At 42.1% G+C, this 19,244-nt stretch overlaps 1 long non-coding RNA gene and 1 other non-coding gene across 3 annotated transcripts in view; one reads left to right on the top strand and one right to left on the bottom strand.

Annotated features, from left to right (window-relative positions):
* Positions 1-258: 258 nt before the first annotated feature.
* LOC120892932 (uncharacterized) overlaps positions 259-19,244 on the bottom strand; it is a 42,446-nt gene continuing 23,460 nt past the window's right edge. For both annotated transcript variants that reach the window (XR_013423878.1, XR_013423879.1), the window contains exons 5-7: positions 7,875-8,004; positions 6,011-6,130; positions 259-1,672 (exon numbers count right to left, since the gene is read on the bottom strand). This is a non-coding gene — a long non-coding RNA (uncharacterized LOC120892932). The remainder of the gene's footprint in view (positions 1,673-6,010; positions 6,131-7,874; positions 8,005-19,244) is intronic.
* Positions 12,792-12,898, top strand: LOC120883777 (U6 spliceosomal RNA). The gene has a single exon (XR_005725976.1). It is a non-coding gene; the product is annotated as a U6 spliceosomal RNA (small nuclear RNA).

The raw sequence follows: 19,244 nt of genomic DNA, 5'->3' as shown, positions 1-19,244 counted from the left end.
TCAGGGAGTCCTAAATCACTTGTGAGGGTCACAACCTGCCCACCCTGACCAAATAAAGAATGAATTCCCTAGAGTGGGTAAAAACTGTGAGCAGGGGCTCACAGGCAAAAACCTCCTGCCTCTGGGCTGGCAGCCCACACCTCAGCCTGAAACCCACTACTTGGAAGAGCTTGAGCAGGTTACAGGAATTATTCAGGCCTCACCTTCTCTCTCTAGTAAAATAAAGAAATAGCCTCTCCCAGCACTGGTTCTACATTGTGTGTGTGTGTGTGTGTGTGTGTGTGTGTGTGTGTGTGTGTGTGTTGTGGGCAATTTGCAGTGGTGGGGATTAAACCCAGGGTCTTGGGCATACTAGGCAAGCATTGTACCACTGAGCCACACCCCAACCCCAGTTCTGTGTTCTTTTCTCTCATTGATGCCTGCCACTTAGTCGGGACATCACACCACAGGAACGTGCTCCTTCATCACTTCTATTTGGGATTGGAGCGGGTAGGTATGGCTGACAGGACCCTGGATCAGGGAGGGCTTGTGTTGATTGAGTTACTAGGTTAGGGGACTTCCTTTAGTAGAAAAACCCTGGGCTTCCTCTTCTTGGGGACATCTGGGTAGGTATATAAACCATCTTAACCTCAACTGCCTTCTGGATTTCACCCAATGAGTTTGTTTTTTCCTAATTGAGAGAGGTGACTGTTTCAATGGCTTCAGAAGCACTGACTCGCAGTTTTATTCTGCCCATAACAAACTGAGAATCAAAACTACTGTCGAGGACAACCGAATCCAAAGGCTTCATTTTACAGAGGCAGAAACTGAGGTCTGGAGAGGAGGTACAAGTGAGCGGCCAGATGTCCCTTAACGAGTCCACTTTCTCACTTAAGGGACCGTGGGAGTCGTGTGCAGAAATTGTGTGCGAGCGAAATCACTGTCAGAGAGGTGACATCAGAAGGTGCTTCCAGGACTAGTCCGATTACAGAATTTCAAAAATCCAGCCAAGGAACATGAGCCTCTCAAGCCGGTTTCTGAGACGGTGCGGTGTGGTCAGGCCAGTTTGCTGGGGCTCTCTCCCCTTTTTGAGCCGTCAGGTTTTTCCACCAAGAGCTCAGGATTGCTTTGTGCAGAGCAGGAACTGGCGCTTCCTGCTTTGTTGGTCCAGCTCAGACTCGTCTGCCAGAGCCAAACCGGCTGGGCTGGATCCTGAGACAGAAACTTCCTCAGGGCTCTGGGCTGGTGGAGGCGGGCAGTGTGCAAACTGTGGGCCTGCTTAACATCTTCCTCCCAGCTGCTCACTTCTGCAAGTTCAGAGTGTGGAGGGTCTGCCCTCCAACCAGAAGCCCACCTGGCCTGGCCTCTGGGGGCTGTTGATTCCTCCTTTGTGCTGTGAGCATCATTATCTCACAAAGGGACTATAAGTACTGAAGGAGCCTTCAGAGGTCAAACTGGACAAACCAGTACTTTCCTCCCTGGAAAGATCTCCAACTGGGCATGATGGTGCATGCCTGTAATCCCAGCAGTTTAGGAGGCTGAGGCAGGAGGATCCCAAGTTCAAAGCCAGCCTCAGCAACTTAGTGAAACCCTAAGCAACTTAGGGAGAACTTGTCTCAAAATAAAAAATAAAAAGAGCTGAGGATGTGGCTCAGTGGTTAAGCATCCCTGTGTCCGTCCAATTGTTCAATTCCTAGTACAAAAAAAAAAAAAAAAAAGCCAGGAACAGGTAGAAAGTTTTAACAGTATGTATTTAACACAGCTAATTAGCATATCTTTCTGTTACCAAACACAAAAGTGATCATAAATAATAAACTTTTTAGCTGTTAACTTTGATCAAAGCCCAAATGCCTCCTAATTTTAATGCTTTGGCCAGGTTTAGTTTACCACGTACAAGCTGTGGAACATGAACCAAGTTTCATGGACTTTCTCATCCCAAACTTCCTAATCTCCAAAGTGGGAACTATATTGCTCTATTTACCTGAGAAGGGCCTTACACACAATATACATTTAGTCAGCATCAGCTCTTTTTGATGTTATTAATATAAAACCTACTAAAATAATGACCTACAGGGTCCAGTTTCATAATGATATGTCTGATATTTAGAAAGTAGCTTCAAACTAACTCCACGCTCTTGCCTCGTTGTTCTCGTACTGTGAAGGGAAGACAGTTCCTCACCTGCCAGAGAGGTTCCGTCCAGGTAACACCTTACCTTCTAGATTGTCTTCCCTACCCTCCCCCACCCTGCTTACTGTCTGCACTTGCCATTTCTTCACATAGAAGCAGGGATTTTAAGCAGATTTTTAGCATCAGAAACAAAGCATGATTAGAAAAGGCTCTTCGATGGAGAGGGTGGTTTTGAACTGTGGTCTATTCCAGCCTGTCTTCCTCCTCCCTTGGCTGAGCTAATTCACTGTCTGCAGAACCATGACTGATGCTGAGCATTGTTCCTTGCCCACCCTCTCCTTAGGCCACCATGCTGATCACAAATCAAGCTTTCAGAGAAAGGAGAAGAATCCCAAGACTGAGCAGATCCACCCACGGGGTAATCAATGCCCAAATCCTCAAGGGGTGACAGTTCTAATTTTTCATGTCTTGGTCTTTCTAAAACAGGTTCATGGCTACTCCAAGCCTACAACCTGGCCTGTAGGGACAGAAGGGAGAGGAACAGGTCCAGTGAGGTTTGTTGGACATTTGACCCCAGGGAAAAAGTAGATCAGTCAAGGTGCTGGTGCACTCCAATATTTATTGACTCCTGCCACTCAACCCACTGTGACCAGTGCATCCCAGATCCCATCAGTTGCACCTCCTAAGTCCCTCTCAAATCCTTTGAGGACTTCTCAGGCTCATTGTCTCCATTGCATTTCTGAGCACCAAGGATTTGTATTTGAATTGATACCACAGCCTCTTAACTGATCTTCTAACAATGGTTCTGTGGCCTCTGGTGGTCCTGTCAGGTGTTTCTCTCCAGCCTCAGCCCTGGTCTCTAACCTCTCTCTGCTCTAGGTCACACTCTTCTCTCTGCTTAGAGTATTACCCTACCTGGTCCCTCTTCATCCTTCAGGTCTCTGCTTAGAGATGGGCTTTCTACAGGGTGTCTACACCTGTGATAACTAGTCTGACACCCTTCCAACCTCCAAGTAGTGTCACAGGGGGCTTGACTTCCATCCCTGTCACCACGGTGCACTGTGCCTGGTGCAGTGCCTGACTCCCTGTGGCCTTTCTGCCTGTGTTTTCTCATAAGCTGTATAACTGTCCTAGTATACAAATGTGACCATGTCCACTTACAGGTGAAGAAAGTAAAGTTTAGACACATGACGTAACTGGCCCCAGGTCATCCAGCTAGTACAGAGGCAGAGACCACATTGTAATCTAGGCTCCTGGGATGCTGAAACCTATGCTTTTAGCTTCTATAGATGCTGTCCCATGGAATGCTCAATTCACTCCCCAATTAAACAAGGCAGGGGTCAAACAGTTAGTTAATGAGGGGCTGAGTCACTCATAAAGGAGATCAAAAGGTTCTGGCTCCTCTGAAATTCAAATCCAAGCAAACCTGTGCCCACCTCTAAGGAGGTGTGGGCTTCTTAGGAGCAGTTACCCTTTGAGTCACCCTAGATTATCATTTTTAGTTCTATGCATATTCAAAAGACATGTTCAAGGCTGAACTTTGAAAATGTTTTTATAATGATTAAGAACAATTTGGAATTATTATCCTATGTACATATATAACTGCACAACGGGTGTGATTCCACATCATGTACAACCAGAAGAATGGGAAATTATACTCCATTTATATATCATGTATCAAAATGCATTCTACTGTCATATATAACTAATGATAACAAATTTAAAAAATTTTTAAAAAGAACAATTTGGACACAGAGTACACTTTTGCTTTTTGATTAGACTCTGGTATTCATACAGAATTATGAGAAAATGGTGTCTAAGGGGAAGGTCCTCCAAATTCTTACAACATCATCACAAGAATCCTTGTTGAGTATCTCGGGCTTTATTACACTCTAGGGTTTACTATATGCAGTCACTTACACTACCAGCAAAAGTCACCCTAAAAATAGGTGAGAAGGTGACAAACTGGGGGCTGGGTGTAAGAATGCCAATACCCTACCTTCCCAGGGACCCTCAGACCACCTGAGTTCAGAGAAGAGAGACTGAATTTGAAGCTAGTGAAACAGGGACAGGTGTGGTGGCACACGCCTATAATACCAATGGCTCTGGAGGTGGAGGCTGGAGGATCACAAGTTTGATGCCAGCCTCAACAACTTAGTGAGGCCCTAAGCAATATTACAAGACCTTGTCTCAAAATAAAAAATAAAAAGGGCTGGGGATGTGGCTTGGTGGTTAAGTTCCCTGGGTTCAATCCCTGGTACAAAAAAAGAAAAAAAAAAGAAAGAAAGAAAAGAGAAAGAAACAGGACTGTCCTGTGATGGGAGAAGATGGCCAGTGACATATTCAGATGGCAGCTTGAATTTGGTACTTTTTGACTGTTTTAGAAAGGACATGGGAAAGTACAAACCAAGTATTCTCTAGCATTTCAGTCAGGCATTCCTGTGGGGACTTTAGGATTAAATGTCTGCATTAGAGCTGAGAAGGGCATGAAGGCCTGCAATGATCTAGACTCTTGCCCCGGAAGAGTCTGAGCATCAACATGATTTAGTCCAGGGCTTCGGTTAGAAATGAGCATGAACAGCTGGATGCTGTGGTGCCCTTTTGTATTCCTAGCAACTCAGGGGGCTGAGGCAGAAGGATCACAAATTTGGGGCCAGCCTCAGTAATTTAGTGAGACCCTCTGCAACTTAGTGAGACCCCGTCTCAAAACAAAAATAAAAAGGAGTAGAGATGTGTGATTTTGTTCCTCCGGGCCCTGTCTTCTCTTTGCTCCTAGCCATAGTCTGCTGCATGTTCTACTGAAGAGAAGATGGGATGCCAGACCCGAGAAAAGTAAGATTAGAAACTTATCAAAGGCAGCAGGATCATGGAAATAATGATGAGGGAAAGGAACGTTGTTCTTAAACCAAACAGCCTAAGTCCTTTCTGAGGCAAGGCTTGGCACCAAATAGTGAATATAATAAAAATTAAGGTTGATTATAAAGGGACAGGTGGTAGTGGTGTTTATAAATGTTACTTGAATATGGAAACAGAACCGAAGCCCACTGAGACAACAGTATCAGCCATTGGGTCAGCGAAGCAGAAGTCATGTTAGACGTGGAAACATTCATGACAGAAAGGACAATGGCTTCTGAAGAAACCAGCTGGGACTTTAGGAGTAAGCACGAGCACACTCAAGGCCTAGGGCTTGATACCTAGCTCTGCAAATCAAAGGAGTGTGTGAAGGTCACCTCCCCATGTGGCAAGCCCTGCTCCTGTTTATGGAAGCCCTATGCCTAAACTTGAATATCAGAAAACTCCAGGAATCAATTAGTTGCAGAGTGAAGCAATTGAAATGCATCCAACTTCCTACCTGTAAAAGGTAATTATGTTTCATAATAATCTATGATCATAACTTTCAATGGTATGGGAATACTGGGAAGAGGGAAAAGCCAGTGTAAAAATACTGACTTTTTATAATAGCCATACATGTGCGCACGGGCTCACATGTACACGTGCATGCACGTAGGCACACGCACACACAGCTTATGCTGCTCAATTACTTTAACAGGAAGTTCCTCTGTGGAAGTATATTAGGATTGAAGATGCATCTGAGTCCAGAGCAAATCAACACCAACCCAAGGAGACATTTTGGAGAGAAAGAAATAATATCATGGGCTAAAATTGGTTAACATTGGCTGGGGAACAGGCTGGGAACTACCAGCTCAACCTTTCTTTTAAAAGAGAAAATGAAAAGGTATCTATCTATCTAGAGGACATTAAATACGATTCTTATGCCAGCAAAAATTTCAAGGAACTTTATATATTAGTACAAAAAGGAACCTTCTGCCTGTCTATTGTGTGCCCTTGAACTTGTCAAGGACTTTCTGAGATACAAAGGAAATAAAGGTCATGGTCACTTACCTTCTATTTTAATCTAGTTGGGAGGACAAAATAAATGCATGCACATTGAAGCAAGGGACAAGTGAAGCAGGTTTGGATGGTTTACATTCCCCAGGGCCACAGGAAGTCAGGGATCATGAGCTGTGGAATCAATGAGAGAAGGAAAATCAGTAAAGAAATGAATTAGAGTTGGAAAGTCCCAGAATCCCCAAATAAATCATCCCTTGGAATCTTGCTAAGTATTCCCAGGGCTTATTTTGCTCTAGGACTCATCTGGTGGTATTTGTTTTTGGAGGTACCAAGGATTGAACCCTGAGCCTTGCATATACTAAGTAAATGCTTCACCACTGAGTCCCAGCCCCAGCCTTAGGACTTACTACATGTCCAGTATCTGAGGTGTGTGTTGCTTCATTTAATTCTTATCCCACAACCAAAAGACCCTAATATGGTCCCTGTTTATCAGATGAGGAAACTAAAGCACAGATAGTATAATCCTTTGGTCCTAAGACACAGGACTAGTGAGCAACCTGCAATATTACCCGCTCACCTCACCAGCCAGAGTAAATGCTTACTAGCTGTTGCAGGTGCTTGGTCCAGTGGAGAATCTATCACAGATCTCATCATCAACCTAAATATTTCTTCAAAGTAATGACTGATTTAAAATACAGAAATTTGGTTTGAAAATCCCATAGCTATCAGTACATGACCTAACTAACATAGCTACTATACAAAGGATTCTCAATAGATTACTAGCACTTAGGAGGTTTGCAAAGTTGATGTTGAAGTCTTCTCAGATGTTATTATACAGAATTCATTATACAGACTATATAATACAAAAATTTAAAGAATGTTTGTATATAAGTTTAATTTATGAACTTATAGAAGTTTACAGAGTATATTATACAGATAATTCTACAGGGTTTGGCAAAATTTTATTCTTTCTTAAATTGGAATGTCTGATTAAGTTAAATTAAGTGCATACTACCTGATTTCTTGAATCATATTTTGCCTTTGACCCTATTAAGCCTTTAAGAAAGATCCATGGGAGGTGGAAGTCTTTTACCCAGTGACAATTTGGAACAAGCCAAGAAATGGCTGAACTTCACTGACATTTCACTGAGATAACACACTGATCTCTGTTGGAGACCATCCTTTCTACTAAAATCCAACTTGAGAGGACATCAGGATAAAATAAAACTGTGAGATCTCAGATTCTCAACCTATTTTTATGGCATTAGAAATATGTTAGATTAGTTTTTTAAAAATTATTTATTTGTTCTTTTTAGTTATATATGAAGATAGAATTTTGACATATATCATATACATGTATTTTGACATATCATATATACATGGAGTATAACTTCCCACTCTTGTGCTTATACATGATGTGGAGTTACACTGGTCATGCATCCATATATGAACATAGGAATGTTATGTCTGATTCATCTACTGCTTGTCCTATGCCTATCCCCCACTCCCTTCTCCTCATTCCCTTTTGTCTAATCCAGGGAACTTCTATCCCATCACACCCCTAGCCCTGCTTATTGTGAATCAGCATCTGCATATCAGAGAGAACATTCAGCCTTTGTTTTGGGGGGATTGGCTTATTTCACTTAGCATGATAGTCTCTGGTTCCATCCATTTATCAGCAAATGCCACAATTTCATTCTTTTTTATGGCTGAGTAATATTTGTTAGATTGTTTTCTTACAGCCGCTCATACAAGAGTATTTGGATCCATTATTATAGTTAATACATTACACAAAACATTTGGATTTTTTGCATGTATTGGTGTAAAAATATCAATTATGTAAAAACAAATAAGCAGTAAAATATCTATCTCATAGACCCAAGAGAGGGTATTTATCCCAGGCACATTTTCATACATCTACACAAAGGTACTCGAGATGGGAGGATTGTTGAAAGGCTGTGGTGCTGGGAGCCATCAGTGTGTGGAGAAGACCAGGTGTGTGCATGGGAAAGGTGATGGAAGCCGACTGGATCGTCTGGTTGCACCTGCAGCAATACAGACAGAGCAGAAAAACTAACCATCAGAACAGGTCTCGAATGCAATGCAATCAATCAAGTAAAAATGCAGGCATAAAAAAAACAGCAAAACATGTTTTTATAAGAATGCATATGCACACAAGCATATACTGCATCTACATCAAATGCATTAGGATGGGATCCTGGGCAATGAAGAGGAAAGAGAATAAAGGCAGAAAACTAGAGGGGAGACTCTCATGAGCCAAGAAAATGTGCTATGAACTAATGAATGTGACCAGCTCTACTCTCCACACCCAAGGTCCAAACCATGGAGAAGAAATCCAAGCAACTCAGAAAGGGGTTTATTTTGGGTGTTTATCCTTGTAGCTCCTGAACCAGGTGCTTAAGTGTGAGGTTAATGATTGCCAGGTGGGTTCTGAAGCGCTCTGGATACACTTGGGTGCTTTCTAGGCCAGAGGCGCTCAACCTTGTGTGCACATTAGAGACATCTGGGGATACATTTTTAAAAAGCACTAGCAGGCCCTGCCCTCAGAGATTCTGCTTCAGTACTCTGAGGAGCCAGACATTGGGACTTTTTTTTTTTTTTTTTTTTTTGGTACCAGGGGTTGAACCCAGAGGTGTTTAACCACTGAGCCACATCCTCAGCCCTTTTGTTTTTTTATTTTGATACAGGGTCTGGCTGAGTTGCTTAGGGCCTCACTAAATTGCTGAGGCTGGCTTTAAACCTGCAATTCTCCTGCCTCAGCCTCCTAAGCCACTGGGATTATAAGATTGCACCACTGTGCCTGGAGACATTGGGATTTTTTCAAGGTGATTCTAATTACATTTAGAATTTAGAACCATTGCTTTAGGCTCCCCCATTACTGGCTTTTTTCTTTTTTCCCTAGTTGCAAATATTATAATTTTGGGCATATGAAAAGAGACTACTGAAAGCAGATTTTTTTTTCCTTTTGCAAAACACTAATTTCATTATTTTCAAAGAACACCAAAGACAGCAAAATTCATTTTATTCCTCTAATCATACATCCAAACTATTTGCTGGGCTGCGATAGGTGGGGCACTGAATAATTCTAGGAAATATGTCCACAGTGCAGTTTATACAAATAAATTCTTCTGCAGTTGATCAGTGCATAACCTGCCCTATTGTATATAACAGCTCAAGTGTTCCCTTTCTGTCATGCTGTAGACTAAGTACCTTGGCTATACTGGTGAACAAGATGGTATGATCACTGCCCTGGTAGAACTGGTAGACTTCCAGGGAAGTCGGTCACATGGATGGCTTCCATGAAGTGTGACAGTCCTGGGGTGGGAACTCATATCAGGACTCCTTACACAGTCTGGAGGAGGGGGGAAGGAAGGGATAGTTTGAGGAATTGAAATTTGAATCTAAACCTGAAGAATAAGTACTGGGAATAGAGAGCAGGAAGAGCTGTCCACCTGGAGGAAACATCCCTGTAAAGGCATGGGAACTTTCCTGTGTTCCCAGCATAACCCGGAAGTTAGATGAGAAACAGGAATGAAGGAAGCAAAGCCTGGTCCCAAGGGGTCTCCTGGGCCAGGCAGAGAAGTTTGGACTTTACCACAAGGATGCTGGGGGTGAAGTAACCACACCTGGACTTGAAGCTCATTCTGGCTACAAGGAGAGTGGGTGGCAGGAGCCAAGGGTGGAGGCAGGGGACTGGTACAGAGCTGTTGCACAGATCTGGGTGGGAGGAGGAGGTGGTTTGGGTGGAGCAGCAGAAGGAGTGAGGCAGACTCCTGTGAGAGAGGATCAGGAGAGACACAAGGAGGGTGCCTGGATCTGAGGGAGTGGGTCAACAACACTAGTGGTGATCTGTCTGTTGAGATAAGGAGGAGGAGAGAAGAAGCTCTGGTGGGAAGATGGATTTTGAGGGACTGATCTTGCAGGTTCAGTTCCTGGGAGCTAGATTCTGAGACACAGTTTAGAAAGCAGGTTATTTCTTAATATCTCAAAGTTTGCTCTTGAGGGTGACACCTGCAGGGTGGGGACAGGGCAGGAGTAGAGGAAGGAGACATAGAGCTGCAGGTCAGGCCTAAGGATGGCCTTGACTGTGGGATGTGGAATCTTCCAACAGGCAAAGAAACTGAACAGGGCTGGGGATGTGGCTCAAGCGGTAGCGCGCTCGCCTGGCATGCCTGCGGCCCGGGTTCGATCCTCAGCACCACATACCAACAAAGATGTTGTGTCCGCCGAAAACTAAAAAAAAAAAAAATATTAAAATTCTTTCTCTCCTCTATCTCTCTCTCTCTCTCTCTCTCTCTCTCTCTCTTTCTCTCTCTCCCTCTCTCTCTCTCTCTCTCTCTCTCTCTTTAAAAAAAAAGAAACTGAACAGACCCTCCACAGAAGAACAAATATGATCCAGTCAATAAATATGTGTTTAACACCTCTAGAAATTAGAGAAATGCAAATCAAAACTACACTGAGATTCCCTCACTCCAGTCAGAATGGCAATTATCAAGAATACAAGACAATAAATGTTGGTAAGAATGTGGGGGGAAAGATTCACTCATGTATTGATGGTGGGACTGCAAATTGGTGAAACCATTCTGGAAAGTAGTATGGAGATTCCTCAGAAAACCTGGAATGGAACCACCATTTGACTTAGTTATCCCACACCTCAGCATATACCCAAAGGATATAAAATCAGCATACTACAGTGATGTGGCCACATCAGCGTTTACAGCAGCTCAATTCACAATAGTTAAGCTCTGGAACCAACCTAGGTGCTCTTCAATAGATGAATGGATGAAGAAAACGTTGTATTATAAACAATGAATATTACTTAGCCATAAAGAAGAATGAAATTATGTTATTTGCTGGTAAATGGCTGGAACTAGAGACTCTCATGCTAAGTGAAATAAGCCAATCCCCCAAAACCAAAGGCTCAATGCTAACACACAATAAGGGGGGGGGGAGAATAGAAATTCATTGGATTAGATAAAAGGGAATGAAGGAAAGGGAGCGGGAATGAAAATGGGAAAGACAGTAGAATGAATGGGACATAACTTTCCTGTGTTTATATATGAATACTCAACCAGTGTAACTCCACATCATAAAAAAACACAAGAATGGGAAGTTATACTCCATGTATGTTTTTGTTTTGTTTTGTTTTTAAAGAGAGAGAATTTTTAATATTCATTTTTCAGTTCTCGGCGGACACAACATCTTTGTGTGGTGCTGAGGATGGAACCCGGGCCGCATGCTTGCCAGGCGAGCGCACTACCGCTTGAGCCACATCCCCAGCCCTCCATGTATGTTTAATATGTCAAAATACATACTACTTTCATGTATAACAAAAAGAATACATAAAAATAATTTTAAAAAGGAAGCAAAGTTTCTTTGTACAGTTTTTTCCACATTTATTAATTGATTAGAAACTGCATGATGCTGATTTTCTCAGGAAATCTGTGTAGTAGATTGGCGCCCTTTTTAAAAACAATTTTTCTTTCTTTTTTTTTTTTTTTTTTTTTGAGCAATGTTGACACAAAGCTGAGTCATTTGGCAGGAAAGTTTGCCAGTAAGAGTTGGGAGTGAGTGGGAGAGGCGTTTTACCACTTATCAGCCAGAAGACTCCCCGATAATAACCCCACTGGGACAGCACGTTCATGTCAACCTTAGGATTTGTAACATATTAACTCCATTTTACAGTTGAGGAAATTAAGTCTCCGAAGTCAAAGCAGCTCACAAGGTCCCAGAACCCTCACATGGCCTATGCTTCCCAAAGCCCTGGGCACCACACCAAGCTGTCTCAGGAAGAGGAAGAAGCCAGAGGGGACCGAGGTACCAGGTGGCACCTGGGAGGGGTCAGCTCAGGGGCTACCACCTGCCACCCCAATGACACTCCTCACATGGCCACACCTACTTGGCAGCAGCCTTTGATCTCTCACGTACACATTTGAAATGAGGAACAGTGTGACCAGGCTCCAGGGAAAAGAAGACAACATGGAAACCTGAGAATTGCTGGCTGGGGCTGTGCCTGGAAAGAGATTTGGGCAGGTCAGTACAGCTGCACAGTTTTGCCAGAACTTTATGTGTGCATGGGGTATGTGAATGTGTGTGTGTGTGTGTGTGTGTGTGTGTGTGTGTGTGTGAGAGAGAGAGAGAGAGAGAGAGAGAGAGAGAGAGAGAGAGAGAGAGAACAAGCAGGAACATTTGTGTCTGTGAAGGAGACGTATGTATGCATGTGAAGGTGGAAGTGTTAGTGAGCTGGGGTGTGTTTTTTGCCCATGGCTATTCCTGAGATCAAGTGTGTGTGTGTAAGACTGTGTGTCTGGGCTGTGTGCATGGCTGCAGGTCTGAGAGTGTGTACATGTCTGACTATGCTGCAGGCGTGTGCATGTTCCACCCTTAGGGGTTCAGATTAAAGGTGCCTTTGCTCCCTGGGGTTACTCTGAAACATCTGCTACTGACTGACTTAGATGCTAGAGTCATCTTCTGGCTTTCTTTAAGAGGACCAGTCTGAAGGAATACAGGCCCACAGTTACCCTGAGTCACTAATCCCTGGGAGAGAAATTCTTCCACCCTGGAAGGTATCATTTAGAGACCGTCTCAATTAGCAATCATAACACCTGAAGCTTTGAGCACTTGTATGTTTATCTTTCTCTTCAAGTTCACTCTGTTGGCTCCCTTCACCAGCCAAGTTCAAACAATCTTCTGTCTGGCAGCCACAAAGAACTCCCCAGCCCCCACCCCAAAGTAGTTAGAACCAGACAGAAGTTAGGCCGATTTCCATGATCCCTGTGTGTGTTCTGCTGCTGTTTCAAAATTTGCTTTAGTACTTGCTTCCGCAGCACGTATGCTAAAATTGGAACAATGCAGAGCAGATTAACATGGCCCCTATGCAAGGGTGATACACAAATTTATGGAGTATTCCATATTTTGTGCAGTTCTTAGAAGGTTAGTTGACAATTGTATATTCTTTCCAAGAAGTTAGACTCAAGGTATGATGGATAGCACCCAATATTAAGATTGTGACTTTCATACAAAAATATACATGTAATTGATCTATGAAATGAGAACGGAGAAATGTTGCGAGTGAATTTGTTGTTAGTATATACCTTGGAGATGAGAAAGTGTCAACATGTTTCTCCCCTTCATTTACCTTTATAAATAAAGAAAAATAATAAAATGGTGCTTTATCAGGTGCCTACTTCCATCAAGCACTTGTGATGGCTAACAATATTAAAAACACACCCAACAGAAATGCGAAAACACACACACACAAAAACTCAACAAAACTCAACCACAGGAAGAGAAATGTGCTCCCAGGTGTGCATTCTGTTGCTTAATTTTCACTTCTGGTAAAACAGAACCATTAGAGATGCCACATTGGGAAATTATCGGATTTAATGATCTACTCTGGATTTAATTATTTTGCTACTTAATTTCCTCAAGCCTCAGTTTCCCCATTAGTGAAAATGGGGACAATGCTGGATGTATCTTCTAGGTTTGAAGAACAAAATAAGATAATGCATAAAAAGAGCTTAACACGGGCCAAGCACCGAATGAGCAATCAATTTAGTTGTGTTGTTATTTTCACTGCATGTTAGGATTTGAATTATATCATATGGCGATTCTTTTTGATTATGTGCACATTTCTAGATGGGATTTCCTCTCTGCAGCCTGATGGAAAGAGAGGTGAATGGATGTTATTGGAGTCCTACACCAAGTATCCTAGGAGTAGTTGTGGCTTTATGGATGGCAGCAAGGATGCTCAGGCTGCACTGGAGAGTACAGGACTTGGGATTTCCTTAATTGTCCCCTTTGTTGGACATTTTGCATGGGCTGGTTTGGCTTGTGGGCTCTGTGATTGTCAGGCATGGAGCAAAGCCAAGAGAGATGATACCCTGTACTCCACCATAGACCAGGCTGTGACTGCCTGATGCACGGTCCTGGAAGACCTCTGGGCCTCCTTGAACTGGTGCTCTCCAAGGAACAATAGAGCTTCAAGGCAACCAATCTCAGAGAACCTTCACATCCTGTGTCACACACAGCCTGTAGCACAAATACCGCCACACGCTCTTTACTGAAACCAAATGCCTAGACACACAGTCATCGCGAGCGCTCATTCCTTAGTCTCCAGGGAGTGGGTGAGAGGTGATCCATGAACTGCTCACATATGCCCCAGCACTCAGCTCCCACACATGCAAAAGCCTCCTTGAACTCCCAGCTTCCCCTGGCATTGCCTGGTTTTCCCAGGCTCCTGAGGCCTGCACAATCTGTGTTGACCAGCATGGGGAGGGGCCCCAAGAGTTAATCCTGCCAGATGAGTCATCCATGTGGATGTCTGTCTCCTATTCTTGCTCTCCACCCAGCAAGTGCTTTTTCTCTTCAGCCCCATCCTCTCCTCCCCTCCCAGATCTTCTTGCTACCTGGCACTTAGTAGGTACTTTAAATAATTTGTCAAATCAGGGTACAATTATAAAGCAAGTGGACAAAGAAATGAAGTCTATTGCAGGATGAGGAAATGTTTAGAAATAACCCCTCAAGCCATTACATTGAGATCCCACAGGTTATAGTCAACTGTCTGCAAACCCCCCAGACAGTTGAGGAGTCCCAGCAGCCAGAGTCCAAGTATCCTGCTCTTGCTGTGACACTGTGTTCTATTTGTTCCTTCTCCCCTGCTCTTCATCTATTGCTCTTCTTTGAGAGAGACTTCAGAAAATGAGGAACAGAGGGGGTCTACCTGGGCTTCTGTTGGCCCCACCTCTCACTCGTCCATTAATGAGGGTATAACTTAGGCTGCAATCCAAACCAATAATTGTGGACTGAGAGCCTGCTATGTCGACAGCCAGGTGAAAATGAGGGAGGGCAGGAAACTCAAGCAGAGAGGAGCAGCATGCAGCTTACCCACCCAAATGGTCATGTCCAAACCTCAAGTCATGTCTACACATAGACCTGAGAAGGCAGCAGGTTTGCCTGTGTGCTTTCAGTGTGAAAAATATGTTTGTATGCACTTGTGCGTGCATGCGTGGGTGCATGTGTGTGTGTGTGTGTGTGTGTGTGTTTGTCTACTGGTTCCAGAGAAAGCCCTTTTCTCCCTCAGGTAAAAGGGAGAGGAAAGGAAAATGTTATGTAAATAATGAGCCCATAACTACACCCTGTTCATGTATGAAAATTCCAAGAATGATTAAACCTGACTGTGGCTCCAGGATAAACAAAAATTTTACCTTGCAATCTCCCAGTGTGCTTGCTCTCTCTTGCTGTCACACAGACACACACAATATAATGGTGCATGTCTACTACCTTGAAACTGGCCTGTAAAGAAGGTAGTAAAGTATGATGGAAAGGCAAAACCAACCCTGGTCAAAAGATCTGATCCTTGTCCCTGCTCAGTCACTTAACTACTGTCATCCTGGGCATAACAGATAATTGCTCCAGGGCTCAACTTGTCTATTTTTAAAAAGTAGAATAGTAATATCATTATTTATCTGCTTTACAAGGATGCTGTGATTACAGTTGTGCTTCATAGATGAAAAACACTCATTAGAAGCTGAACTTGTGTGCGTCACACAGTTGAAGACTTCCTCAAAAGTCAACTGTGGAGGGACTGGGTTTGTAGCTCAGTTTTAGAGCGCTTGCCTAGCATGTGTGAGGCACTGGATTCAATTCTCAGCACCACATATAAATAAGTAAATAAAATAAAGGTCCATCAACAACTAATAAAATGTTTTTTTTTTTAAAAAAAAGTCAACTATGGACTTCAATATACCTCTTTCAATAGGGAAGAGACCAACTAGACAGATCAACAAGGAAGCAGAAGACCCAAACAATACTATAAGTCAATAATACCTTGTAGATATCTATAGAACATGCTACTCGAAAACAGAGTACAAATTCTTAGCCAGTGTGGTGACTGATGTCTGTAGTTTCAATCTCTCAAGAGGCTGAGACAGGAGGATCACTTGCAATCAAGAGTTGAAGGCCACTCTGGACAACATGGTAGACCATGAACCATCCCTCCCCTATCTCCCACCCCACCAAAAAGGATACACACTTTCTCAAGTATATCTGGAACATTCTTCAGGAAAAACTCTGTTAGCCTATTAAACAAACCTCAATACATTTAAAAAGATAATCACAATAAAAAGAATGGTTTCTGATCATAGTGGAATAAAATTAGAAATGCATAGTTGGAAAAAACTGGGGAAACTCATAAATGTTTAAGATCAAATGACACACTCCTAAGTAACCAATGGATCAAAGAAGAAATCAAAAGGGAAATTGGAACCAAAAAACCCTTGAGATTAATGAAAATGAATTTACAACTTGAGAACTTACAGGACGCAGCTAAAATAGTGCTAAAAGGGAAATTTATAACTCTAAATGCTTTTAAGGAAAGAAGATCTCAAATAAATAACCTAAACTTCCACCTGACGACACTGGAAAAATAACACGCCAAACTTAAAGCAAGCTGAGAGAAGGAAATAAATTAATAAAACAAAGACTGAAAAACAGAGAGAAAAATAAATCAATGACACAGAAAGCTGGTTCTTTGAAAAGATCAACAAAATTTACAAACATTTAACTTTATTGACCAAAAGTCCCCTGTAAACAGACTTCATTGTAGATAGGGTGTTCACACCATCTATTCATCTTTTACCAAGGCCACAGAGGCTTTGAGAATCCAAGTATTTTGACTCCACCAGGGCTTCTGACACTCAACTCCTTCATTTACCTGTGATACCAAATCAAATGCTTGTGTATCTACTCTTAGATGAAAAGAAATATGTAAATGATTGTAGCAAATTTTACCATGAAATTAAGATCCTAAGTCCTGGAATAAGTCAAATAATTTCCTTCTACTCTTTCATGTAAATCAAAAAGTATCTTAGATTTGCCTCAAGTACTCCTCCAAGTGTTGTACCTGTTTTTTCTGGTTCCTTGAGAATAACCCAGGGCTATAATAGATGTGGCAAGAAAGAATTTAAATGATGTGCCTATAAATAGCTGTTCTCTTTCTGGGTCATAGTGATTCTTCTGGAATTATAATCCTGGACAGGAAAAAGTAGGGCAGTAGAAGAGCTGGGGCATGCATATATTAGAAAACAAGGTCAAGTTGAGGGAATGAGAATTCCCAGAACACTCCCCACCTCTTTCAGTTTTACAGAAACACTGCTCAGGTTCTGTGCAGCAGAAGCCAAGGATGCAGGACTCAGAGAAAGACAAACTTGGTATTACAATAACAAAATCAAAATCCCAGAACAGTGCTCTAATGGGGGATCCTAACATGTTGGAGCTTATGCATTCTCTAGGATCTCATGCAGAGGGCATGGGTTGGGGAAAAACCACTTTCAAACATCTAGATTTTGCTCTTTGTAAATAATAGTTTCTCCCTGGATTGCAGCAACATGATATCGCTTCATAACACAAGTTGAGCTTGCTCTTCTCTTTAGTGTGTATTTCATTTAGCTAATCAGAGTGTAGAACTTATAGACAGCAAGGGTTTTTGGTCTATTCAAGTGAGCTTGAGCTTGGGTCAGGAGAAGGAGTATTGAGACTATAATAATAAAAGATATTATACATACATACAAATGTATATGTGTGTGTGAATGATTGGGATTGAACCCAGGGCCTTGTGCATGCTAGGCAAGTGTTCTACCACTGACTACATCCCCAGTCCAACAGACAATATTTATTGGGCACTTGGTATATTCACGTGGTGTTTGAAATATTTTATTGAATGAAATTGCTTAATTTTCTCAAATACTCTATTGTTGCCAGTGCTGACTCCATTTTATAGATGAAAGAACTGAGACAGAGAAGTTAATCAGCTCAAGGTCATAAGCAGGGTAGTTGAGTTCCATTAAGTCTGTTTTCTTTTTCTTTTCTTTCTTTCCTTCCTTCCTTCCTTCCTTCCTTTCTTTCTTTCTTTCTTTTTCTTTTCTTTTCTTTCTTTCTTTTTTTAAGAATTTTTTTCCGTGCTGGGATTGTGGCTCAGTGGTAGAGTGCTTGCCTTGAACATGTGAGGCCCTGCGTTTGATTTTCAGCACCACATAAAAAAATAAATAAAATAAAGGTATTGTGTCCAATTAAAACTAACAAATAAGTAATGATTTTTCCACAATACCTTTATTCTATTTATTTATTTTTATGTGGTGCTGAGGATCAAACCCAGAGCCTCACATGTACTAGGCAAGCACTCTACCACTGAGCTACAGCCCCAGCCCTGTAACCCTGCTACACAAATATCCCCTTGGAATATTCAGATTTAGAATCTGTCTCTACTAAGCACTATTTATTATTATTATTATTACTATTATTATTATTACTATTATCATTATCCTCATTATTTCTTTCTTTTGAATTTCTACCTTTCCCCCTCTGCTCATGATCCTCCTTAGTTACTTAAATAATGAAATTAGGAATCATACTATGATAGAAAGTTAAACTGCAGCTGTAGCTCAGTGAGTTCAATTCCCAGCACTGGAAAAAAAAAAGTTAGAAATGGAAAGGACCTTTGAATTCATGTGAGCTCAGTCTATCTTCTAGAAACAAGAAGACTGAGATCTAGAATTTTCACATGGTTGTTAGATGGTTATTAATTATAGAAGAATTAGTTAAATACAGTAAAAAATAAATTTCAGTAGTTAGAAACCACTGTTATGGTTTGGATCTAGACATGTCCCTCCAAAAGCTCATATTTTAAAAGCATAATTCCCCATGCAGAAAGGTTCAGATGTGGGGCTTTCAGACAATGATTAGAGCTATAACCATATCAGTGGATTAATCCACTTGGTAGATTAATAATTTAATTGGACCACTGAATGGTAACTATAGGCAGGTGGAGCATGGCTGAAAGAAGCAGGTCACTGAGGGTGTACCACTGGGGATTATACTTTGCCTGTCTCCTTGCTCTCTCTGTGCCTCAGCTGCTGTGAGTGGAGCAACTTTCCTCCAACATGATATTCTGCTTCACCCCAGGCCCATAGCAATGGAGTCAGCCTTCTGAATCCATGAGCTCAAATAAACTTTATTTTTTTAATACTGGAGATTTAACCCATGGGTGCTCTACCACGGAGCCACATCCCCAACCCTATTTATTTATTTAGAGACACTTCATGCTAAATAGTTTAGGGCCTTTCTAAGTTGTTGAGGCTGGCTTTGAATTCAGGATCCTCCTGCCTCAGCCTTCTAAGACAATGGGATTACAGGTGTGCCCCACTGCGCCCAGCTCCCAAATAAACTTTTTTCCCCTTTAGGTCATATTAATCAGGTAATTTGAACA

The sequence above is a fragment of the Ictidomys tridecemlineatus genome, chromosome 7, assembly GCF_052094955.1.
Source record: "Ictidomys tridecemlineatus isolate mIctTri1 chromosome 7, mIctTri1.hap1, whole genome shotgun sequence".
Lineage (NCBI taxonomy): Eukaryota > Metazoa > Chordata > Mammalia > Rodentia > Sciuridae > Ictidomys > Ictidomys tridecemlineatus.
This window is presented reverse-complemented; position numbering and strand designations above follow the sequence as displayed.